Source organism: Bos mutus, chromosome 8, assembly GCF_027580195.1.
Source record: "Bos mutus isolate GX-2022 chromosome 8, NWIPB_WYAK_1.1, whole genome shotgun sequence".
Classification (NCBI taxonomy): Eukaryota; Metazoa; Chordata; class Mammalia; order Artiodactyla; family Bovidae; genus Bos; species Bos mutus.
This window is the reverse complement of record NC_091624.1, coordinates 70,277,294-70,304,354: the sequence shown is the minus strand read 5'-3', so window position 1 is coordinate 70,304,354 and position 27,061 is coordinate 70,277,294. Positions and strand designations below refer to the sequence as shown.

Below are 27,061 nucleotides of genomic sequence, written 5' to 3'. Positions count from 1 at the left end.
TCACTGGAAAAGACCCTGATGCTGGAGGAGAAGTGGATGACAGAGGATGAGATGGTTGGATGGCATCCCTGACTCAATAGACATGAGTTTAAGCAAGCTGCAGGAGTTGGTGATGGATAGGGAAGCCTGGAATGCTGCAGTTCATGGGGTCACAAAGAGTCAGACATGACTGAGCGACTGAATTGAACTGAGCTGATATATGAATTTATATATAATCTCAGTCAACAGATAGTGAGTGTTCAGCCAATTAATACTTTGTGGAAATTAATGTGATTTTTTTACATTATAAATTAGGAACTTTGTTAGTCTGCTGGTTCAACTATAATGAAAACCACAGACCAGGTGGCTTAAACAGCGAACACTTCTTTTCTCAGAGTTCTGGAGGCTCAAAGGCCATGCTCAAGGTGCCAGCAGGACTGGTTTCTAATGAAAGCCCTTTTCCTCACTTGCAGATGGCTGTCTTCTCGTCATGTGTGGCCTTTTCTCTGCCACATGTAGAGAACACAAACTCTGATGACTCTTCTTATAAGGACCTCAGGCCTACCAGACAAGGGCCCTACCCTATGACTTATTTAACTTTGATTATTTCATTAAAGGCTCTGTTTCCAGATGTAGTCACATTGGAGTGTAGGAATTTGGGACAGGAAGCGGGGGGCACAATTCATAATAGGAACCATTGAATTAAATTGGTGCTAACTGTAATAGAATGCCCTCATTCCTCACAGTAACCATTTGGGATCTCCTCCCAGATATAGTTGAGTCTCAGAAGCTTCCCTTGCTCAGTTCTTTAGAGTGATGACTCTTAAACACTTTTGGACTGTAGCCATTCTAGGGAGCTCAGAAGATCCTTTGGCCTCTCTACTTCATGTGTTCCACCTATATTACATAAAGCCATCGGCTCCAAAATAGGTGGATCATAAGTTTACTTTAAAATCAAATGATAAGCTTATGTATAGATTTTTACGTCACCATTACAACCTAGACCATGCTATGCTATGCTATGCTATTCTAAGTTACTTCGGTTGTGTCCGACTCTGTGTGACCCCATAAATGGCAGCCCACCAGGCTTCCCCATCCCTGGGATTCTCCAGGCAAGAATACTGGAGTGGGTTGCCATTTCCTTCTCCAATGCATGAAAGTGAAAAGAGAAAGTGAAGTCGCTCAGTCGTGTCCAACTCTTAGCGACCCCATGGACTGCAGCCCACCAGGCTCCTCCGTCCATGGGATTTTCCAGGCAAGAGTACTAGAGTGGGGTGCCATTGCCTTCTCCAACCTAGACCATGGACTTAATCAAATAGTCTTATTATGCTTATCTTGATCACATGTGCAATTCAAGAAAAGACAAATTTTTCTATCTCCAGTAAATGTAGAAACACATATTTTATATTTTTATTAATAATGCATAAATGATTAATATTTGAATTTTAATGCCTTTGTGAAACCTAGATAGCATATTCAAAAGCAGAGACATTACTTTGCCAACAAAGGTCCATCTAGTCCAGGCTATGGTTTTTCCAGTAGTCATGTATGGATGTGAGAGTTGGACCGTGAAGAAAGCTGAGGACCAAAGAATTGATGCTTTTGAACTGTGGTGTTGGAGAAGACTCTTGAGAGTCCCTTGGACTGCAAGGAGATCCAACCAGTCCATTCTAAAGGAGATCAGTCCTGGGTGTTCATTGGAAGGACTGACGCTGAAGCTGAAACTCCAATACTTTGGCCACCTCATGCGAAAAGTTGACTCATTGGAAAAGACTCTGATGCTGGGAGGGATTGGGGCAGGAGGAGAAGGGGATGACAGAGGATGAGATGGCTGGATAGCATCACTGACTCGATGGACATGAGTTTGAATGAACTCCGGGAGTTGGTGATGGACAGGGAGGCCTGGTGTGCTGCAATTCATGGGGTTGCAAAGAGTTGGACACGACTGAGCAACTGAACTGAACTGAACTGAATGTGTCTCAGTATAGCTATAAGAATATTTTAGTCTTCTGAACTCATATGTACTTCAATGGAAGCTAAGAAAGCATATGGTAATGGTATAGTGGTTAACAGTGAGGGCTCTAAAGGAAATAAACAAACTATGGCCCATAGGCCAAATTCTGCATGCTGCCTGTTATTACACATAAAGTTTTATTGGAACACAGCCATGCCCATTTGTTTACATAGTGTCCATGGCTGCTTTGGAGCTATAGTAGCATAGATGAAAAGAGACCATATGACCTATGAACCCTAAGATAGTTACCATCTGGTCCTTTCCTGAAAAAGTTTTCTGACCTCCCCCAATCTAGAGTAGAAATCCTTGAGTTCAAATTCTGGCTCTGTGGTTTCCAGCTCTGTGATGCCATGCCATATATTTAGCCTCTCTGTGTTATAGTTTCATATTTGCAAAATGAGTACAATACTATTACCCGTCCCAAAGGAGTCTTAAGAGCAATAAATGAGATGTAAAGATTTCAGCATAGGGCCTGGACTGAAAACACTTTCAAACGGTAGATGTTATTAACCAAATCACCTACAACAAACTAAATTTGTAATGAAGATACTAAACTAAGAGCATTTGTAGTTAAAGAGGAAAATTAACAATAATTAAAAACCTGACTAGGTCAAATCTACAGTGATGTGTCTTCCTGAAATATCCTTTCTAAAAGTGTACAGGGATTTTATTTCTTTGTGGAGCATCCCTGGTGGGAGTTCTTGAATATTGGCCAGGGTTGCCTGGCACAAAGCCATCTTAGCTGAATGTAGAATAAATCCATAGTGAATTCTGGCAATATACTAAGTTTAGTTTATTAATAACACACTTAACAACTCTTAATAATACACTTAATAATTTACCAATAAATAGCCTCTAGTCATTCATAAAAATAAAAGTTGGTGGAATTATTCTTTGCAACTGACTCACCCTAATCTGTACCCTGTCCAACAGATGGGCAGCTATCTAGTTCATAGAGTTAATGAAACCAAGTCATGGACTCAATCCCTAGTTTTATTGTCATTCTTGATTCTCTCCTGTGGTTACAGGCTGAAACTTTCATCAGGGGCAGATTGTTTCCTGGGGAAGATTGAGTAGTCATGGGTATGGCTGAGTGAGCATAAATAACTTACTCTCACTGGAAAATACATCTCAGTGATGAGCAGTAGATCAGTAGCATCATGTTTTGTTAAAGGAAATTCATAATCCAAGATAAGGGCAGTGGAGGTTACTCTTTAGTCTACCTTGCTACCCTAGTCATACCTAGTTATGTGAGGCCATTGGCAGTTCCACAAGGGGTGAGTTTTATGGTTGTATAGGTAGTACACTGGGAACCCTAGTCATGAAGAATAAACTGGACATTTAATTAGGAGTAGAAAGGGTGAATAGAAAACTTCTCGTCTAATCTGTTGGTTGTTTGAACCCTTATCACTGTCAGAAGTGTCTTCACAAAATTTTTTATACATTTCTAGTATTTTATTTAGAAATATTCATTTATAAAAAAATATTCTTAACTTGCATAATCTGGTATATTCTGGAAATTTCTTCAGGAAAAAAGTCAACCAAAGGGAAATAGACTCACAAGAAAGATTTTTGCTAACCGTACATTTGTAAAGCTGTTCATCTTAAATGATTTTAGTAGACTTTAAGAAAGTTGGAAAGCTGGTAAAATAAGAATATTGGCTTCCTTAATTCACAAATGTGGTAACTGAATAATCCTTGCAAATCTAATTCCAGACACTTCTTCACTGACTGTTGAGAACCTTGGTGGTCACAGATAGTCAACCCAGGTTGAAACAGTCTGAATCCTTGTTTCTCCATTTTTTTCCCCTCCATTTGCATCCTTAGGCAATTTATACCATTAACATTGCCATCAGATCAGATCAGATCAGTTGCTCAGTAGTGTCCGACTCTGCGACCCCATGAATCGCAGCACGCCAGGCTTCCCTGTGTCAGTGATGCCATCCAGCCATCTCATCCTCTGTCGTCCCCTTCTCCTCTTGCCCCCAATCCCTCCCAGCATCAGAGTCTTTTCCAATGAGTCAACTCTTCGCATGAGGTGGCCAAAGTACTGGAGTTTCAGCTTTAGCATCATTCCTTTCAAAGAAATCCCAGGGCTGATCTCCTTCAGAATGGACTGGTTGGATCTCCTTGCAGTCCAAGGGACTCTCAAGAGTCTTCTCCAACACCACAGCTCAAAAGCATCAATTCTTCGGTGCTCAGCCTTCTTCACAGTCCAATTCTCACATCCATATGTGACCACAGGAAAAACCATAGCCTGGACTAGATGAAACTTTGTTGGCAAAGTAATGTCTCTGCTTTTGAATATGCTATCTAAGTTGGTCATAACTTTCCTTCCAAGGAGTAAGCGTCTTTTAATTTCATGGCTACAGTCACCATCTGCAGTGATTTTGGAGCCCAGAAAAATAAAGTCTGACACTGTTTCCACTGTTTCCCCATCTATTTCCCATGAAGTGATGGGACTGGATGCCATGATCTTCATTTTCTGAATGTTGAGCTTTAAGCCAACTTTTTCACTCTCCACTTTCACTTTCATCAAGAGGCTTTTGAGTTCCTCTTCACTTTCTGCCATAAGGGTGGTGTCATCTCACAAAAGTTTGAAATGAAATACAAATAATCATTAACCTGTGAGCATGATTGGAAAAGAGCCATCGAGAATGGTTACTCAGTGGCGTGGCATGGCAAGAGTCATTCGCCACAGTAGGCTCTCCTTTTCCTTTTAAGATATCCAATAGGTTGAAAACAATTCCGATGGATAACTGTTGCATAAAGACACTCTGCACTAAATATCTAGTCTTTGCTTTCTTCTGATGCTCTGTTGGTAGCCTCTCTGGTCTGTGAGAATTTTGGCAGTGTTCCTTCTCTTAGTTTGTCCTCTCCTGTTTCTGTTTCTTCAAGATCTGATGCTCCCTGGATCTCTCCACCTTCTCCCATCGATTTTTATCATTTCATTCCTGTCCTTGAAGACTCCTTATATCCCAGCTTAATTATGATCAAGTGGAAGTGAGCTGTCCATACCCAACTTTGTTCCTGGTTCAGAAATTACTAGATAATATATTATTGAAAAGGAAGAAGGAATGTATATGTAAATTTACAGGTCTTGTTCACTGTTTTTGGTTTTTAAGGCAACATGAGTTTCCTGATTATAGAAGAAATACTTGTCCAGTGTAGGTAATTTGGCAGAATAACACTAATAACGGAAAATATAATCACCCATAACCCTACCACACAGGAAAACCACTGTTAATACTTTGCTGTATTTCTTTCCTGTCTTCTTCATCTATATGTTAATTATATATATACCTGCATCCAATTTCTCTATAAATAGTTGCATTATAATAGCTTATATTTACACTATGTACTAGATCTATGCCAAGCATTTTATGTACATAATTTCACTTAATCTTCATTACAACCCTATGAAGTATGACCTATTGTTCTCATGTTAAATGAGGAAATAAGGCTCAGAGAATGAAATTACTTGACCAAAGTAAGTAAGGATGAAAATACAAGCAGAGAGGAACCCACAATATTAATGATATATTATTCTGGCCACTGTTCTACTTCATTAATATTAGATTTCATTATTTTAATTAAATTTATTAGCAATTAGAGGATTAATTTTTTAAAAGCTAGGTTATCTTTGAGAAAAATAATTTAATATGTATTAATAATGGTTCAAACACATAAATTTAAATTTCTCAACAGTACCTTTTTTGCTTTCTATAAAATGGATCAGGGATTTATAACCCATACAAAATGGCATAGACTGAACTCCATTCTAGTCGTTTTCCTCATTTCTCATTCCTTCTTTAACTGTCCTAAGTGAGCTGATGAATTTTCAGGTGGAAAGGGAAGAGGAGAAATCTTCTCATTAACCCACAAAGGATTCATGTTCAACTTCTCTTTCCACTAACTCCTATTGCCCTGTAAAAGTGGCCATTACACACTCATGAATATCAAATCCACTGTTTTCTATCTCATTCCTGTCTCCTAATATTTCCCCAATGGTATTAATTATGACATGACCAGAAGTCAAAGTTCTCAGCCAACTTGGCAACATCTGACAAAATTATTTCCTATATAATAGAAAGTAGATTAAAGGTGTATAAATATTTTATTGTTTGTTATGAATGTTATATTTTTCAGTATATAATGTGTATTTATTTCTGTTAGTGACTCATGTTTTCTAAAATAATACTCTTCTGGACTATAATTAGAAGGTCTATCTTATGTCCATCTAAAAATATTTATGTTGGAAAATGTTACCTGAAGTCATTATACACATTTATAATCTGCTTTTCTATATAATGGTTTGGTGACTTACACATTTTAGAGGGCTGCATAATTCTTGATTCTTTAGATATATTTGCATTGTTTGTGAGCATGTAAACTCTATCTGTTTTATAAGTGGGCTTTGGGGAGCACTGCTGCAGAATTTCTTCCAACTGTTGCCATTTAATTCCTGTATTTCTTGTGAGATGTCACCACTGCTACTGATTACTAAGAAAGCAGAATAAATAGGCATTCTTAAAGGATATTCTTACAGTATATGATTTGAAATGCTAAATAACAAGATTAATTTAGAATAATAAGACTTTATTATACAACAGACATAGGTAAGATTATTCATTTTAGCCCTTTCATTTATGGAAGAAGAAACTATGTTTGTGGCTTGCCCAAGGTCGATAGCTGAGAGTGAAGTCTCCTGTCTTGGAGAACCAAATCTTGTTACTATTGTAAAGCAGGAAGGTATTTATTGTCTCCACCATTCCCCAAAGGATTTTCAATCTAGAAAGACTCTGAAAAACTGAACACTTTCCTATATATAGTCTCTGAGATGCCATTTCTCCCAACTCTCCAACTTGTGCACCCAATGGGTATGCAAGACCATGCAATGGTCAACTTTTGAATTACTTTTAGATTTACAGAAAAATTACAAGAATAGTACAAAAAATTCCTGTATGTCCCTGTCTTAGCATACCCCAATGTTAGCATCTTATATGCTGTATAATTATAATTACACAGTATAATTATCATGACCAGGAAATTAACAGCAGGATAGTATCATGAACTAAAGACTGCATTTGGACTTCACATTGAAGTGTCCAACTAATGTCTTTTTGATGTTGTGCTTGTTCCCAAGATCCAACTGAAGATTTAACACCTTCATTTAGCTATTTCTCTCTGGCCTCCTACAGTCTGCGATAGTTCCTCAGTCTTCCCTTGTCTTTTATGACCTCGACACCTCCAAAGAGTACTGATCATTTTGTGGCATGACACTTGATTCAGGCCTGTCTGCAATCTTATGACTAGACTAAGGTCCCCATCAAGAATACCACAGAAACAGTTCCTCATCCCTCTCAGTACATCAGATTGCACCATTCATTCAGTATCACAACTGTGATGTTGATTGATGATTGATCATCACCAATCAAGATCAAGGTGATGTTGATCTTGATTGCCTGGCCAAGAGAGTCACTACTAGACTTTTCCATTTTAAAGTTACTCTCCCAATAGCTAAGGATAGAACAGTTTGAGCAATAAATTAATGATAGTGTTAGATTGTAACCCATAATATAAATATCTGTGGGTAAATAGTGATATATTAAATAAATAACTGGTAAAATAGATAGATTAAAGTCTTGTTATTCACAGTAGTTATGCTCTATAAAATCTGTGAATAGTGAACTGTTGTTCCCTGGGGAAATACAGGGTTAGTTTCCTGTAGTTCTCTGGTCAAAACCTTTTTATCAATTGGTCAATACATAATCTGGGTTTGTGTTTCTGCTTAAAAACGCCTTATTTAATGTATTTTGCTGATTCATTAACAGTGAGTTCATAGCCCTCACACAACAGCACCGTGTTGTTTTTGTTCAGTTGCTTGGTCGTATCCGACTCTTTGAAACCCCATGGACTGCAGCACGCCAGGCTCCCCTGTTCTTCACTATCTCCGGAGTTTACTCAGACTCAATGTCCATTGAATAGGTGATGCCATCCAACCATCTCATCCTCTGTTGCCCTCTTCTTTTCCTGCCCTCAACCTTTCCCAGCACCAGGTTCTTTGCCAATGAGTCAGCTCTTCATGTCAGGTGCCCAAAGTATTGGAGCTTCAGCTTCAGCTTCAGCATCAGTCCTTACAATGAATATTCAGGGTTGATCTCCTTCAGGGTTAATTGGTTTGATCTCCTTGCTGTCCAAGAGACTCTCGAGTCTTCTCCAGCACCACAATTCGAAAGCATCAACTCTTTGGTGCTCAGCCTTCTTTATGGTCCAACTTTCCCATATGCACATGACTACTGGTAAAACCATAACTTTGACTATACATACCTTTGTTGGCAAAGTGGTGTCTCTGTTTTTAAATATGCTGTCTAGGTTTGTCATAATTTTTTTTTCCAAGAAGCAAGCGTCTTTTAATTTTGTGGCTTCAGTCACTGTTCACAGTGTTTCTGGAGCCCAAGAAAGTAAACTGTGTCACTGTCTCCACCTTTTCCCTCTCTTATTGCCATGAAATGATGGGACTGGATGCCATCAACTTTGTTTTTTGAATGTTGAGTTTTAAGCCAGCTTTTTCACTCTTCTCCTTCACTCTCATCAAGAGGCTCTTTAATTCCTCTTCACTTTCTGCCATTAAGGTGGTGTCATTTGCATATTGTATTTTCATATCTGGATAATTAGCTAGTGTTCAGCCAAGGCTGTTAATTTATATATAATTGGAGTCAAGTCAAAGAAGCTGCCGCTTCAAGGGGGGACTAGGGACAGTTAAGAAGCACTGCCTGTGGGAAGTCACCCCAGGTAGTGGTAAGCACTGATTTTTGGTTATCATTATACCCTATTTGGATAGACTACAAATATCTATTTCACACTGTAGAACTGATTATGTACACAATTGTCTCCTGAACAGAGTATCTCCTGAGGACAGCAGCTGCCTACTCCATTGTCATGTCCCTAGTGATAGGCACAGTGACTCACACACAGTAGGTGCTCAATAAGCCTTAGTTGGAAATGGGATGGCATAGGGTAGGACAGGGTGGGGTATAGGTTAAATGCTCTGGGTCTGGTGGGCAACCAGGATTCGTATTCTCACAGACAAGTTTTTGTTCTTGCCATATTTCCAGATGTTAATGTTTATCTCCTACCCGTGGTAAAAACAAGCATGCTCTTTGTCGTATTTAAAGATACATGGATGTGAAGACAGTTTTTTTTATTTTTTAAAGTGTTTGGTTCCCTTCAACCCAAATTCCCTTGAACAGTTGGTTCAAGGGAGTTTTCTTATCCCACAATCTTATTTCAGGTGTGACCTTTGTGTTTTATTCATATACTTGCCTGTATCCTAATAACAGTGGTACTGTTGTCTCTAGAGGCAGAACAGAGGCAATATTAGTTAGGAATTTTATGAAGCAACTTATCTGAAAAAGATTTTAGTGTCATGGTTTGTTTTGAGCACTGGGGTGGCTTCACGTTGAACCAAATGTATTAGTCACAGTAGCTAACGAACACAACCAAGAGCTCCCAAATTCCGGTGACCTAATATAACACATATTTTTCTTCCCCATGAACTGTCCACAGCACTGTTGCTGATTGGGCAGTTTTCCTTCAGGTAATATTTCAGGGAGCCTGGGTGCTTGTAGCTAGTGGCTCCAACCTACCCAAGTTCTCAAAATCCTCTCCTCTCAGTCACTGAGTTTTATGGACCAAGTTGAATAATGGTCCTACCTTCTGACCACATTTTCTTGAATGTAAAGCAATCATATTTCTACTCCTAGATGCAAGGCATGCTGGGAAATCTCCAATTTTATGTGACCTGGAGAAAAAAAGGAGAAATTGTTTAGTGGACAATTGGCCAGTCCATCTCATCAACTCACCCTGGAGTCTCTCCTCTGAATTCTCATATCATTTGTTTTCTTATTCTTTTCAAGATTCTTTCTTCATTGTACTCATTAACTATTAATAAACCCATTAATACCATAAAGGGTTTTTATACCATGCCAGTTGCTGGGGGCTATAAAGGAAAATGAGAGGCAGAGCCCACTCTGGAAATTAATCTAGTTTAATCTTATTTAGTATTTGGAAGTCATGAACTACTCATATTTAATTCTATCATATAAACAGGAAATAATATAATTGCATGACTACCTTGTCCACAAAATACTTTAAGTACATTAAGCTACTCAGTCTCCAAATTTTGATCCAAATGTTTATTTCCTATCTATTCATTTGTTCATACTTTTTCTTTTTGTAGTTTTATTAGAAACAAGAAGAGGCAGATATCCAACACTTAAGGACAATGTAAAAGCAAAAATACTTTAAATTCTCTCTCTAAATTTAATTATCCTTGAAAGTTTGAAAATGGTTATTCAGTCTTATTAGAGAATTAGAGTTTTGAGAATCACCAGTCTAATCTCCAATTAACTGTGGATATGGTATTTCTCTTCTAGTGTGTAAGCAGTTTGAATTTAGGGACCTTGTTGAACAACACTGTTGGTAGGAATGTAAATTCATACAGTCACGATGAAAAACAGTATGGAGATTCCTCAGAAACTAAAAATAGAACTACCGTATCACCCAGCAATGCCATTCATGGATATATATCAAAAAAAAAAAAATGATAGCACTAATTTAAAAAGATACATGTACCCCAATGTTTGTAGCAGCATTACTTACAATAGCCAGGATATGAAAGCAACCCATGTGTCCATCAACAGATGAATGGATAAGGAAGATGTGGTGTGTGTGTGTGTGTGTGTACATAAAATGGAAACTGCCATTTGCAGCAACTTCTGGGTTTAAATTCAAAGTCAACATTATAATCATAATGTAGATTATTTTCCATGAACCAAATAGTTATACTTGGGTCAATAGTTTAAGCACTTCTTTGTGATAAAAGTGCAGCTCCAGCATCTACATATCCTAGTTTCACAGTTTACTGACTACAGTTCTTCCAAGTTGTTTTCCTTATTTGTAAAACAGGCATGGCGGATGCTGCTCTCCACTCCATAGCATTAACAGAGGAATAAATGAGTCAATACATATGAAATGCCTGGTATTTTGGTAAAGCTCCATAACTCTTAGCTCACATGACATTAAAAACAGTAGATGGTAGTCTCTTTTTATCAGTAGGCTTTAAATAAGTGATTCTCAACCAGGATTGATTTCCCCACCCAGTTCCCCAGGGGTCATTTGGTAGTAGTATCTGGAGACATTTGGGTTGTCCCCACTGGTGGATGTGGTGGTGGAGGGGATATTACTGAGTCAAAGCCAGGGATGCTGTTCAACAGCCTACTTTGCAAAGGAAAGTCTTCTGCAACAAAGAATTATCCTGCCCCAAATGTCAGTAGTGCTGAGGTTGAGGAGCCCTGCTCTAAAAAAATACATGAGCTGTACTGTCATAGATGGAGGCGGGAACTGGCCACCACACTTGCACAATTAGGAAGGAAGCTCCCTGATCATCAATTTACATATCTGGAAAAGAGGTTACTTATACCCAGTTGACTTGGATTTGTGGAGATTAAATGAAAGACTGTGTTTAATGCTTTTGCAAACTAATCTATACAAGTATAGATTAGTTCTAAATTGTTTTCCTCAACCTTTAAAATTTTTTAAAGAATTATTTCCCCACTGTGGTGCCTTTTCAGACACTTTTTTCCTTAAGTGCTTTCTCTCACCATGAAATTTTAATGCTACAGGTGTGCTGTATATCTGTTTATGTAGTTAAAGAGAGTCAGGGTTGGGAGGGCCACAAACCACTGTGATATCTAAGCTGATTTTTTGCCACATGAGTCAATTTTCATCCTTTTGGGGTAATGTCATCATTGAGAAGGCATGTTCTAAATAAAAGAGGAATGAATTCTAAAAGTAAAAAATGTTTTTTATGATGTTTTCATTACTTATTAAACTAAAAGTAGCTTAATATCACTTGTTGTCCATTTTGGATTGTACTGAGACAGCAATAGAAAACTCAAAAACAGAGGACTTTCCTGTAGTGCTTTGAAGTGGTTGCCTCCAATACAGCAGGTTCAGGTTGGATCCCTAGTTGGGGAATTAAGATCCCACATGCCTTGGGGCCAAAAAAAAAAACATAAAACAGAAACAATATTGTAACAATTTCAATAAAGACTTTAAACACAGTCCACATCAAAACTTTTAAAAAAGGAACTCAAAAACAACACTGAAAAGTGAAAAGTGAAAGTCACTCAGTCGTGTCCGATTCTTTGTGATCCCATGGACTGTATAGAATTCTCCAGGCCAGAATACTGGAGTGGGTGGCCCTTCGTTTCTCCCGGGGATCTTCCCAACCCAGGGATCGAACCCAGGTCTCCCTCACTGCAGACAGATTCTTTACCAGCTGAGCCATAAGGGAAGTCCTGATAGCCTGTATAAGGCTCAAATATCTATAGCCCTTTAAAGGGACAGCAATGCTCATGCAAATGAATGGAGGTTTAGTGAAGTCTGAAAAGGCAAAAATAAAACCTAATAGAGGACAATAATATGAGAAACTGAAGAGAAGATGAAAGCTTTCCAGAGAGGCAGCTAATTTGAATTTAAGCTTCTCGTGAAAAGAAAACATAAAGGTCTGAGAGGCAATAGGAGGGAAGGGAAAATTGGGCTAGATAAGGAAGCCAAAGGAAATAATATTAACATTTCTTTTCATAGGTGAAAGTTACTACATTAACTAGGTAGTTTTTTTTTCCTTTTTGTTTGAAAAAGAAAGACTGAGCACAACTCAATCTGCAAAGAGAGAGCCATGTGACGCATGGGGAAAATTGGAAGCTCATGGCCTATAGGTTAGCTGTCTGGTCATCAGGCATTGGTCTGGGAGGAATCTTTATGTGGCCTGGATCACTTTTCTCTCTTCCCTTTGTTCCTCATTCCTATTTGGACTGCCTTCTCAGTGCCTCATTTTCTACCTTCTTACTCTTCCTTTTAATTCCTACTTCCCTATGCTGACATTGTTAGAGAGGTAAGAGCCTCACTTTACAGGTAAAGCTCTTCAGGGTGTGTGGCCCCTTGAGATCACACAGCTGGTATGAGGAGACCATGGATCTTCCAGCTCAGAATCTGATGTGCTGTCTACTATTGTGGTCTAGGCCTGTCTAGCAACTTGACTTCCATGCTGTAGATCTTCAATTAACAGTTGTTTTTTTTTTTTTCTACTGATACATACATAGATAGATACCTTTATCCCTTGAAGAAGATGAATGCTGGCAAATAGAAATACCAAAGTTATCTGCATTAATAATTTTTTATTTTATCCTGCTTAGTAGCATCTGACAACAACTGGAAATGAAACTTTAACTCTTTGCTTTTTTGTCTGCAAATGTTTTGCTTTTGTCCAAGATGAGAGCTAAATGCTGATTCCACAGAATGAAATCTTGCATGTAGATTCTATATAGTACACTGTGTTTTTAGATATGTGTTATATATAGATTAGTGACCATATACGGAGACCAAGGTATTCATAGGCAGTGTGGGGTGTTATACTCCCTGAAGGTGGAATTTGCTGCACTTAGTTTTGCGTCCTGCCTCTGGTATGTGATTGCTGCTTAGCACATATTTATTGAAGTAAAGGAGCTATTGTTTCCCTCTTTCTCCAAATGGGGTGTCTGCCAAATTCACAACAATTCTCCGTTCTCTGGGAACTCAGAATTGGCATTGGCTATTTCTTCCCTGAATTCTTATACCCACCCACATCCAGTCATAGTTAACTGACCATGGTTGATCACCCAACTCTATCAGGGCCAAGTTCCCCTCCTTGAAATTTGGAATTGGGACACTGAGAGGCTGAGGGTCAGTCTCTGTGGCTAAACCCAGAATATAAAAATATAAGAACTGTAATAGAGCTGTCTTATAGACTGAATGTTGGAGAAAGCTGGACTTTCAAAGTAAGAAGCTGAAGCCAGCATATAGAGAGGAGCAGACAGAATATTGAGTAAAATTTCCAAGGGATTCCAGCCCATTCTGGAATGGGCAGTCTTGGTTGCACTTCTGCATTTGATCTGTGAGACACCCTCATGTGTTTATAAACCATTCTCTTTTGTATTTGAGTTGATTCAAGTTTGGCTTCCATGTAACTAAAAGTCTTCTACCACTATATCAAAATTCAGATTTATCATTTCAGTGAAGGAAGTTTTACTGAACAGAAAAATATTTAAGGGGGAGAGACCAACTTAGTTTAAAAATTATAACATAAATCAAATGGGAATTACATTTTTATTAAAAATAGATTTGGGGGGCTTGGTAGAATAATGCTGAAGGGCTCTGTACATTGTTAGTTTTGAAGTAAGCGGAATTTTCCATTCAAGATGAAGTGAGAACGTGCAGAAAGAAAAATAACAAGTGTCTAAAGACCACAGACCGGAAAAGGTAATGGCAACCCACTCCAGTCCTCCTGCCTGGAAAATTCCATGGATGGAGAAGCCTGGTGGGCCACAGTCCATGAGGTCGCTGGGAGTCGGACACGACTGAGCGACTTTACTTTCACTTTTCACTTTCATGCATTGGAGAAGGAAATGGCAACCCACTCCAGTATTCTTGCCTGGAGAATCCCAGGGATGGAGGAGCCTACTGGGCTGCCATCTATGGGGTCGCACAGAGTCGGACACGACTGAAGTGACTTAGTAGTAGTAGTAAAGACCATAGACAATAGTCAATGATTAAGTTAAGGACTAGATAGTTAAAATGGGATATGTGAGAAACCTGATGCTTTCTGAACATCAGCCCTCATATCCAACCCACCCCCCCCAACATCCTGTCGCTTTTCCCACCCAAAAACCTCTCGAGCCTGCCTCCATCCGTCATTTCCTGTTAAGACTCCTGTGGTGACCTTCTGTAAGTAAACCACTGACCACCAGTGTTTTGCCACACTGTGACTAGAGTCATCTTCTAAAAATGCCCAGTTGATCATGTTACTCCTGCCACCTTAAAGTGATTTCCTTTTGCTCTTCCCCGTAAAGCTGTGCAGGGAAGAGCCCCCGGAGAAGGAAGTGGCAACCCACTGTAGTATTCTTGCCTGGAAAATCTCATGGACAGAGGAGCCTGGTGGGCTACAGTCCATGGGGTTGCAAAGAGTCACACGACTAAGCACATACACACACGCTTAAAGCTGTGTGACATGCAGCTGCTGTGCACCCATCTGCCTCATCTGTGCCCACCACCCTGTCTATGCCCCCGCTTGGACTTCTTTTCAGCTCCTTGGTGTGCCAGGCTTCCTCTACCATGGGACTTGTGCACAGTTGTTCCCTTTCTTGGAACATTCTTTTCTGCCTCCTTTACCCAGCTTTCCTTGGTTTCTCTCACTAGATCAATTATTCCCAGTGGAGCACTGTGCGTCTGCTTTCTTCCTTTTGTCATAGTAGCTATTTAACTTTTTTTAAACTTTTTTTTTCATTATTTGGTCATCTCTCTATTCTACTAGACTGTAAGCTTCACAAGGGCAGGAAGTCTCTGCGTTAGCCTATTGTTTTAGTCCTAGCCATTAATATTAATATATAGGATGACCAACAGGAGACTAAGAAACATTTGTAGAAGGAATAATATGTAGAAAGGTAAAAGAAATATAAAACAAGCAAAAAAAAAGAAAAACACCCAAAACAAAACAGCCTCCAATTTTCCAACCCTTTTTCAAAGATTCAGTTCAGTCCCTCAGTCATGTCCGTTTCTTAGGGACCCTATGACCAGGTTTCCCTGTCCATCAACAACTCCTGGAGCTTGCTCAAACTCATGTCCATTGAGTCGGGGATGCCATCCAAACATCTCATCCTCTGTCATCCCTTTCTCCTCCAGCCTTCAATCTTTCCCAGCATCAGGGTCTTTTCAAATGAGTCAGCTATTTGCATCAGGTGGTCAAAGTATTGGAGTTTCAGCTTCAGCATCAGTCTTTCCAATGAATATTCAGGACTGATTTCCATTAGGTTTGACTGGTTTGATCTCCTTGCAGTCCAAGGGACTCTCAGAAGTCTTCTCCAACACCACAGTTAAAAGCATCAATTCTTTGGCGCCCAGCTTACTTTATAATCCAACTCTCAAATCCATGCATGACTACTGGAAAAACCATAGCTTTGACTAGGTGGACCTTTGTCGACAAAGTAGTGTATCTGCTTTTTAATATGCTGTCTAGGTTGGTCATAGCTTTTCTTCCAAGGAGCAAGCATCTTTTAATTTCATGGCTGCAGTCACCATCTGCAGTGATTTTGGAGCCCAAGAAAATAAAATGTTTACTATTTCTATTGTTTTCCCATCTATTTGCCATGAAGTGATGGGATTGGATGCCATGATCTTTGTTTCTTGAATGTTGAGTTAGAAGCCAGCTTTTTCACTCTCTCCTTCCACTTTCATCAAGAAGCTCTTTAGTTCCTCTTTGCTTCCTGCCATAAGGGCGGTGTCACCTGCATATCTGAGGCTATTGATATTTCTCCCAACAAACTTGATTCAAGTTTGTGGTTCATCCAGTCTGGCTTTTCACATGATGTACTCTGTATATAAGTTAAATAAGCAGGGTGACAACATACAACCTTGATGTATACAGCCTTTCTCAATTTGGAACTAGTCTGTTGTTCCATGTCTGGTTCTAACTGTTGCTTCTTGACCTGCATACAGATATCTCAGGAGGCAGGTAAGATGATCTGGTATTCCCATCTCTTTAAGAATTTCCCACAATTTGTTGTGATCTGCACAGTCAAAGGCTTTAGTATAGTCAATAAAGCAGAAGTAGATGTTTTTCTGGAATTCTCTTGCTTTTTCTATGATCCAACGAATGTTGGCAACTCGATCCCTTATTCCTGTGCCTTTTCTAAATCCACCTTGAACATCTGGAAGTTCTTGGTTCACGTCCTGTATAAAATTTAGTTGTTTTAATTTCAAAGTTTCTCTTCAGTACTAGGCCACTCATGAACAGTATTAACAATAACACTAAAATCCTCTTTACAAGTAGGTATATAAGTTTATCAGTAGCTAAAATATAATTAATGTTAGTAGGATGCTTAGGATAGCTTACAAAGGCCTGTTGAGTCTAGAAACTACTGTCTCTAAAACAGTAGTTTAAGGTTTTTACATTGTCGTTTTGATTATACCATAGGTTTCATGTATATGATTTTGACTTCTGTATAGCCTACAGTGTCCTCACTGCCAAACGCTTAGGTTTCCTTTGTCATCATGCTGTTGACCCCCTTTAACCCATTTGCCCTCCCACTAACTCTCCTCGCTGCTGGCAGCCACTACTCTGCTCTCTGTATCTATGTGTTTTTTAGTTATTCATATTTTGAATATCCACAAAATCACCAAGTTTTTGTCTTTTTCCATCAGACTTATTTCACTTGGCATAATACCCTCAAGTTCCATCCATGTGCAACAAATGGCAGGATTTCACCTTTTTTAATGACTAAATTCTTTTCCATTGTGTGGAAAACACATCTTCTTTATCTTTTAATCTGTCAGTTGTCACTTAGGTTGTTTCCATGCTGTGGCTATTGTAATAATGCTGTGTGAACATAGGGGTGGGTATTTTATTTTGTTGATTAGTGTTTTCACGTTCTTTGGATGAATACTTGGAAGTGAAGTAGCGGTATTCTATGGTAGATGCCATATACCCACTTGAAACAACCCAATTACAAAATGAGCAAAGGAACTGAATAGACATTTTTCCAAAGAAGAAATTAAGATAGCCAACAGACTCATGAAAAATGTTCAACATCACTAAATATTAGAGAAATGCAGATCAGAACCACAGTGAGATATCACTTCATGCCTGTTAGAGTGGATATTATCAAAATGTCCAGAAATAACAACGGTTGGAGAGAATGTAGAGAAGAGGGAACCCTCATACACCATTGTTTGGAATGTGAATTGGTGCAGCCACTGTGGAAATTTTTTTGAGATGCCTCAAAAAATTAATAACAAAACTAAAACAGTAGTTTCAAACCTTGAAATATACCAAGACCCTGTGGCCCTTGAGAGAGACTTAGGGATATGGAAAGAAAAAGGACTCCAATTACTAGCAACTCGCAGAACTTTGTATAAGATGCTCTGACAGGTGTGTTCTGAGGTCTGCCATTCTAATAGTGAGCATGGGACTGGGAAGATGGGAATGGAAGGGAGCCTTGGGGACCATTTAGGGGAATAAGAGCCTCACAAGCCAGCTGTTAGGACTGTCTAGCATAAGTCCCTGTTCCTTTCTTCTGTGTATGTTCCTTTTGAAAGTGTATGCATTTCAGTAGAAGATACAGCTTACTTCACTGGAAGAAGACGTTTTTGCATCTAGACTATGGAAGTAGCTGTAGAATTTCTGCATAAACATTCTACCCTAAGAGGAAGAAGAGGAGATCCAAAGGTAGAAAGACTGGAATGAGCAGGGAAGTGAAGTCAGCTTATGGAGATGATGTTAGACACTGCTGGAGAGAAGGGTGAAAGGTACTGCGGGAATGAAAAGAGAGAAAAAACACAAGCTGATTGACTAAGGATGAGGGACATGCACTTTGTGCTAGTTCAATGACCAGAATTTCTGACAAATATTCCCAGAGCCCATAGCTCAGTAGAAGAGCCAGTTACTTTAGCTGAACTTTTCTAGAAAATATGTTTTATTTTAGGAAGGGTAATCTGGTTGCAAAGTTAAGGAAAACCTGAAATCCCGAAGTTATCAAATTATATAAGCAATTGCATGGCAGTGAGTTGTTTTCATGAAATGAGGCAGTACACAGTGCTCCGAGTAAAGCTTTTTTAATTAAAATTCCAACAAAGAGGATTGCCTGAAATTAAGTCCCAGCATACTTTCCAAGGTGGCTCAGTGGTGAAGAATCCAACTGCCAAAACAGGAGATTCAGGAGACACAGGTTTGATCCCTGGGTAAGGAGAAGGAAATGGCAAGTCAGTCCAGTATTCTTGCCTGGGAAATCCCATGGACAGAGGAGTCTGATGGTCTACAGTCCATGAGGTCAGAGTCAGACATGACTTAGCAACTAAACAGCAAAAAGAAAAAACTTTCCAAAGAGTTTTACAGACACCATCCATGCTGTATGAAACACAGGAATTCTGATGAGAACACATTTTTTTCAAGAATTCCTTGCCCCCTTTTCTTTCACTTGGGAGATAGCCTCTTATTTGTGTCTGTTGGATGTAACCGGTGAACCAAACACTTGAATCCAATTTGCTAGTTTGAGAAGAGGTTACTGATTTTCACAGTGTGTATGTACTTGGGGAATTTCATTGTTTAACTTTACATGTGGATGATTCTAGCCTCATGCTACTTTAAGTCAGGCAGACTGGGTAAAGAATGTAGATTCTCTTTCTTCAGTGGGGTTTTCAGGGGTGTTGAAAATGTTTAACAGATCTGAGTACTGCGTTGAGTTTAAAATACTGTATGTGCTTCTCAGAAAATGTCTGGTTAGGTGAGAGAGTTTTTTTGTAAACATGTGCTTTTATTTTGGGGATAGTTGGGAGGATGTTGGGAGAGAAATTGCCTGTGCATTTTTGCCATTGCCAAGAAGACAGTAGAAGTGATTGATAATACACCAAATTAAATAAATGTATTTCAGGATCATGTTTAAGTGATCAGTGCTTGAGCTGTTGGCAATTTACTGCTTTCAGAATTGCAAAATCCAATCAATGTTTTATTCATATTGTATAGCATTATTGGTCATATGTATTAAATTTGGTTTTTCTTTTTTCTTTTTGGTCATATGGGCATGTGAGATCTTAGTTCCCTGACCAGTGATTGATTCAAACCTGCACCCCATGCAGAGGAAGCATGGAGTTTTAACCACTGGACCACCAGGAAAGTCCCTTAAATTTGTATTTTTGAAGTAAAAAGCTTCCTCCGTTCCTGCTGGAAAGGAGGAACAGAAGGAGTATAGTACCAGCACACACAGACTCCCTGGATGATCTTAGGCTTGTTTGTCATTAATAAAAGTTCGTTTGAATATCAATAGTTGATGTTCAGCTCTGAGTGGGTGAAAAAACTCAATGTATTTGAGGTCAACACCTCTTCTGGGTGTTGTTGAGGAATAGATGTAAGGTGGTGAAGCCACAGCTGCTGAATGTTTCCCTTCAGATCCTGGAAGTGTGTGTCTTACCCTGCTGCAACCACTGCTCCCCTCCACTTTTTCCCTAGAAGGATTTTTATTGGTCCAGAGAAGGTTCATTCTAGCAGGGATTCTGCCATTTTGAACCATATCAAGCAGCCTTTGTAACAAGGAATGATTTGTTGTTCCCAGCTGTCATTCATAAGATGACCATTATGAGCAAGTCTGCTGATAAATCCATGGCCATAAGGGAGGATTTTAATTTATGACAAGGAAAATCTCTTTCTACTTTGTGGGAAGAGGCACATCTGACTTTATCTGTGTGGGTTTATGGTGGAAAACAGACCCTGTGGGTATTTATTGACTTGAACTGAGGGGTTTCTCTAATATGTAGTAAAGTTTCAGAAGTAGAACTTCCTAGGTCCTTATTTAGGGTGAGCAGTTGGTGAAGGAAAGCATCAAGTTAATATTTTTCTCAGACATCTGCACTTTTGACTGATTTAACGGACAAGTTGTTTCTCTTTCAGGCCCCATGATTGATACAGAGGACTGTCATATGAACCAGAGAGGGTAATGGAAACCAAAGAAAGGCCTCTGGTGTGTAGCCAAAGGCATGCCACCAGGGGTGAGAAGGAGCAGATGTCTTGACAAACAGGGCATGAGACCAGCTGTGCGTGGTCAGGTGGGGCCATGAGAAATATTTAATTCTCTGTGGTGACGATCTGCACAGAAAACCCACAAAGTATATTGCCCCAACTCAAGGATCTTGTGTCAGAATTTTTCAAAGACTGTATGGCAGGCACACCAGCCATACAACTCACATAAACAAATGGTTCTATTTCAAAACTATTATACACTTTGGTGATGAATGGTTTGGGAATCCATCTACTGAATTTCTTGAGAAAACCTCCAGAGAGTCACAAGTAACTCTAAGACAGAAGCCACTTATAAGATGTGAGATGCATCATTTTTAGGTATCGGGCTTCCCTTGGGATTCCGTGTGCAGCCCGGTCTAGATCAGGTCACCTGGAACTGAAATTCTTCACAGACACAAGAACAGGGAGGAGTTATGATTATGAAGGAGGATGCAGAGTGCACTGTGCCCTTTGCTCAAGGGATGAACCAGCTTTAAAGGGTGGTGAGGACACTGGCAGGGTGATATTTTTAACATACAAACCGACTTACCCCTCTGCACCCTTCTGGCGGCTCCTGTTGCCTTGACCTTTCCCATCAATCTTATTTGGGCATCTTTATTGTATCAGGGAAAAAAGGAGATTCACCAAAGAACTGGAGGGAAAAAAGCTTTTGATTTTCAAAAGTCAAGACTCTAATGGCACTTGGCCTAGAAATTATAAAATAATTTGGACCACAGCGTCTTGCTTCAGAGAGAACACGCAGTTTTCCAGGTGTGCTGGTAGGAGGTGAGGAGAGGACTAGATCTAGCGGAGGGGGAAGAGCTCTTAGATGTCGGTGGGAGGTGAGGAGGAGGGAAGTGGGTGGGAGGGGAGATGGGAGCAGAGAAGGCTCTTAGAAGCTGCTGGCCCCTCTCTCTTCTGAGAAAGAGGCTTTGGCCCTGCTCCTCAGAGGGAAAGGTGGTAAGTACAGAAGCCCCAGATAGCTTGGGTTGTCATGACTTTCTAAGGAGCCTGCAAAACCCCAGGAGAAAAATGGCTAAGCAGTGTCTAACTTGCAGAGAGCCTGAGGCCGCCTCAAGGAGTGGAGTGCATGCTGCACATCACTGTTATATGAAGTCCTCTGTGCTCAAATGGAGAAGGCAATGGCAACCCACTCCAGTACTCTTGCCTGGAAATCCCATGGATGAAGGAGCCTGGTGGGCTGCAGTCCATGGGGTCGCTAAGAGTTGGACACAACTGAGCGACTTCACTCTCACTTTTCACTTTCATGCATTGGAGAAGGAAATGGCAACCCACTCCAGTGTTCTTGCCTGGAGAATCCCAGGGACGGGGGAGCCTCATGGGCTGACGTCTATGGGGTCACACAGAGTCAGTCACGACTGAAGTGACTTAGCAGTAGCAGTGCTCAAAAGTGCCCCCAGAGTATAGCAAAGGACTCACAGCCTTCTATTGGCATCTAAACTAGGGACATTCTTGGAGGGACTGAGCCCTTAACTTGTGGGACCTGACTCTACCTCCAGGAGATAGTGTCAGAATTGAATTCATTGTAGGACACCCAGGTGGTATCAGAGGACTGGCTGGTGTCAGGGGAAAAAACCCATGTGTTTGGGGTTGAAAGTGTTGTGAGTAAAAATAGTTCAGACCTTTTGACATCTTCCCTGTTTTCCCAGGCACAGTTCACATCTTACCTGTTCCCAGGCATCTTCCCAGACCTCTCAGTTACTATTTTATCTATCTTTGTGTTCTTATACCACTTCCCCTATTCATTACCCCTCTTTATCAAAGTCAGCCTGGTACTGTGGGTTGTTAGGGTCAGCTGCTGGCTATGAACCCCAGAATTGTTCTGTCTTCTGTCCTAATAGTGCCTCCCATGAATTCAGCATCCTAGACTGGCAGGTGTTTTGGTACCTGGTACATAGTGAAGCCTCAATATGTATTTGTTAAGCTAAATTGAATTTAATATTCTAGAACAAATAGTGAAACATGAGACAGATCCTTGAAGGAAGATTTCATTGGTTGTGTCTTTGATTCCCTTACTCTCTTTCTTCTTTTTCCCCAACACTTGATTTCAGATTTTTTTTTTCCAACATACAAAACATTTTAAAGAATCGTTTGGAGTATACCCATTTAACACCACCTATTTTCTATAATATATGTCCCATTAAATGTATGTATGTATATGTGTTTACATAGTATTACTATTTTTTATCTTTCCATCTAGCCATCCTTCCTTCCCTCCATCAATCTAAATTATGTTTTCCTTACCTCCTTTCACATACAACCAATGTGTGAGAGACCTTCAACTCTGGAATCAGATCTGGGATTCACTCCTGGATTTGGCCCTTACTCATTGCCTGGCCCTGTGGGTGATGCTTACCCTGCATCTTCTCCCCAACTGTGTAGTCAACCAGGGGCCACTGAAACCTGTTTCACAGGTTGTGGTGAGGAGTAAAAGATGCTGTCGATAAAGGGCCAGGCACAGAGTGTGTGTTTAGTACATAGAAGTAAGAGAAAAAGTACAGTGTCAATATTTATTTCAGGTATCAGCACTGACTTGCAATGATTTGTATCTCTGTGTTCTTGCTTGTAGCCTCTGATTTGGGCCCAAAAGGAAAAGAAATTCAGAGGAGACAGTGACTCTCAGACTCTCCCTTGTTAATGAGCAAGAGTTCCCTGGATCCAAGAGGTAAGTGAGAGGCGATCTGGGTTTTAGTGTGGAAACTGCATTCTGAGTTCTCTGGGCCAAAAAGGCCATGGAGTCAACTGTAGAATCACTGCTTACCTACTTTTATCCACACAAGATGGGGGATCTTCACACTCACCTAAAATTCAGTACAACCTTTGCTAAAAATGGAGATGATTGGGAGAGAATGTCTCCCAGTGGGACTCCCCTGAAGCCCTAAAAACCATTTCCTGAGCCCTTTGGTGCAGGGATTTGTGTATTTCCTGAATGTAGGCCCACACGAGTTCAGTCTTCCACTCTCAGGTGACAGACTGTCCTCAAATCAGGGAACCAGAATTATGCCCAGATCATCTTGCTCCTGAAATGGCCCTGGAAAGCTGTAGCTAAAGAGTGGAGGACAAGATCTCCTTCCCCGTGGCATCAGTCAGCACTGGAGATTGTTGCAAGACTGGAAAAAGGAAATCTCATCCTGTTTCCAGCATGTGCTCCCACCATGCACATCCCCAGTCATCACAAAGCCCTTTATACCCCTTAGTTTAAACATGTTGAATATAGGCTGGTATGAATATTATGGTTCAAATGAATAAAACTAGCCTGCCCATAAGAATTGGTTTTTACTGAACACTTAGAGTGGGGGCTCTTGGTTTCAAATTTGTGTTGGTGTTTGCTGAAAGAATTATCCTTGTATGAAGGAGAAAGTGAAAATGCCTAATGTCCTCTTCATAATTTCCAACATAGATGATGTACCACATTACTCTGCTAAGTCACTTCAGTCGTGTCCGACTCTGTGAGACCCCATAGACAGCAGCCCACCAGGCTACCCCGTCCCTGGGATTCTCCAGGGAAGAACACTGGAGTGGGTTGCCATTTCCTTCTCCAATGCATGAAAGTGAAAAGTGAAAGTGAAGTCGCTCAGTCTTGTCCAACCCTCAGCGATCCTATGGACTGCAGCCTACCAGGCTCCTCCATCCATGGGGTTCTCCAGGCAAGAGTACTGGAGTGGGGTGCCACATTACTCTGGAGCTCTGTTAAAAATACAAGTGCCTCCTTCCCCTCTCCCCACCCTGGGATTCCAATCCCAACCCCAAGAATCTGAGTCAGTGGTAGGTCTTGGGATAGCCCACTGGAATCTACATTCTAAAAGTCTCTACAAAGTATTTGACTTCACAGCAAGACCTAAGGGCTAAGTCTTTACTGTAAAGCTTTATAGTACTGCTCAATAAAAACAGGGAGAGATGAAGTGTGTCTTCTTTTGAGATGTAAAATCTTGCCTGACCTTTTCATTTTTGCTTTGTGTTCTATCAGTTGATGGACATATAATGGAAAACTAACTAAAATGAGAAGATGGGGAATACTTCCAAAGTAGATGAAGTTGGGCATAAAATAGAAATAAGGACAACCCAGGAGAGTACTTGAAGAGACTCTCAGCTATAGGAGCAAGAGCTGGCAGAGGTTATTGTGGCCAATAATGAAAGCAGGCAGAGGATTATTAGGCAAAGGGCATAACCTAGGACCAAAAAGTAGACAGGGAGGTGGAATTACTGTGTGTTATCCCAAGCCTCCATACATCACATTTGAATATCCCAGGCATCTGTTGGCCGGGTTCCAGCTGGGATGGAGCTGTCATTGCCTACGCAGAGCAAATTTTGTTGTTATTCCTGGTGGTGTAACTAGACAGCACTTCCTCATTGTTTCAGTCAGCAAATAACTTAAGGACTATTTGAACAAAGAATAAAATCCTAGTTGTTTTAAAACTTAGTCTTGTCATTTGCTGGTTAAGTTGAAAAAGCAGGAACATCAAAACCTTCAGATGAAGTGTTAGTTGCTTGGGAGAAAATTCCAGAGGTAATAGTGGAATTCTTTTAAAAGAAATACTGCATTCTCAATGTTCTTGATGACAAAGATACTAATATCACATGAAAATGGGAACAAATTGACAATTTTGAGTTGGCCAAGGAAAGTGGGAATTGAAATGTGAAAAAGTTTGAGGTATAGTTGCTATGCTATGCTATGCTAAGTTGCTTCAGTCGTGTCCGACTCTGTACGACCCCATAGACGGCAGCCCACCAGGCTCCACCATCCCCAGGACTCTCCAGGCAAGAACACTGTAGTGGGTTACCATTTCCTTCTCCAATGCATGAAAGAGAAAAGTGAAAGTGAAGTCGCTCAGTCGTGTGCGACTCTTCGCGACCTCATGGACTGCAGCCCACCAGGCTCATCTGTCCATGGATTTTCCAGGCAAGAGTACTGGAGTGGGGTGCCATTGCCTTCTCCGGAGCTATAGTTAATTGGTAGCATTTTTTTTCTCTCTCTAATGCTATATAATAGTGATGCATTTTATAATCAATGGTGTCTTTTTATCAGAACTTACTTTATACAAGTATAGTTGATTTACAATGTTGTATTATTTTCTGCTGTACAGCGAAGTTACTTTGTTATACGTATATGTATATATACACATTCTTTTTCATATTCTTTTCATTATGGTTTATCATGTGATATTGAATATAGTCTCTTGTGCTATGCAGTAGATCCTTGTGTTTATCCATCCTATATATAATAGTTTGTATCTGCTGATCTCAAACTCCCTATTCATCCTTTCCTCACTCACCCTTACCTTTGGCAACCACAAGTCTCTTCTCTATGTCTGTGAGTCTGTTTTACAGATAAATTTGTGTCCTATTTTAAATTCTACATGTAAGTAATATCATACGGCATTTATCTTTCTAACTTAATTCACTTGGCATCATATCTCTAGATTCATCCATGTTGTTGCAAATGGAATTATTTAATTATTTTTAAGGGGCTTCCCATGGGACTCAGTGGTGAAAGAATCCATCTGCCAATGCCAGAGATGCAGGAGACATGAGTTTGATCCCTGGGTCAGGAAGATCCCCTGGAGCAGGAAATGGCAGCTCACTCTAATATTCTTGCCTGGGAAATCCCATGGACAGAGGAGCCTGGAGAGACCCAGTCCATAGGGTCGCAAAGAGTCAAACATGAGCATGCATGCATCCATTCTTTTTTATGGCTGAATAGTATCCCATTGTATATATGCACCACATCCTCTTTATCCATTCATCTCTTGATGCGCATTTAGGTTGTTTCCAAGTCTTTGCTATTGTAAATAGTGCTGCTATGGACATAGGCATGTATGTACCTTTTTAAATTATATTAAATAGTTTTGTCTAGTTATGTACTCAGGAGTGGGATTTTTAGATCATAGGGCAACTCTGTTTTTAGTTTTTTGAGGAATTTCCATACTGTTCTCCATAGTGGCTGCTCCAATTTACATCCTCACCAACACTGTAGAAGGGTTCCCTTTTCTCTATACTCTCTCCAGCATTTATTATTTATAGATTTTTTTTGATGATGACCATTCTGACTGGTGTGAGGTGATACCTCATTGTAGTTTTGATTTGCATTTCTCTATCAGTGATGTTGATCATCTTTTTATATGCATGTTGGTCATCTGTATGTGTTCTTTGGAGAAATGTCTACTTAGGTCTTCAGCCCTTTTTTTTATTGGATTTTTTTTTTTTTTTGTCTGTTATTGAGTTGTGTGAGCTATTTGTGTATTTTCAAAATTAAACCATGCTGGTTGCATCATTTTCAAATATTTTCTCCCAGGCTGTAGGTTTTCTTTTCTTTTTATTTATGCTTTCCTTTGCTGTTCAAAGGCTTGTGCATTTGATTAATACCCATTTGCTTGTTTTTGCTTTTGTTTATTTTTGCCTTG

At 39.9% G+C, this 27,061-nt stretch overlaps 1 long non-coding RNA gene across 6 annotated transcripts in view; it reads left to right on the top strand.

Annotated features, from left to right (window-relative positions):
* Positions 1 to 27,061, top strand: part of LOC138988907 (uncharacterized) — a 185,613-nt gene that overhangs the window by 69,816 nt on the left and 88,736 nt on the right. For 5 of the 6 annotated variants that reach the window (XR_011465162.1, XR_011465161.1, XR_011465160.1 and 2 more), the window contains exons 3-4: positions 20,532 to 20,686; positions 23,230 to 23,325. This is a non-coding gene — a long non-coding RNA (uncharacterized lncRNA). The remainder of the gene's footprint in view (positions 1 to 20,531; positions 20,687 to 23,229; positions 23,326 to 27,061) is intronic. The other variant, XR_011465158.1, reaches the window with a different exon arrangement.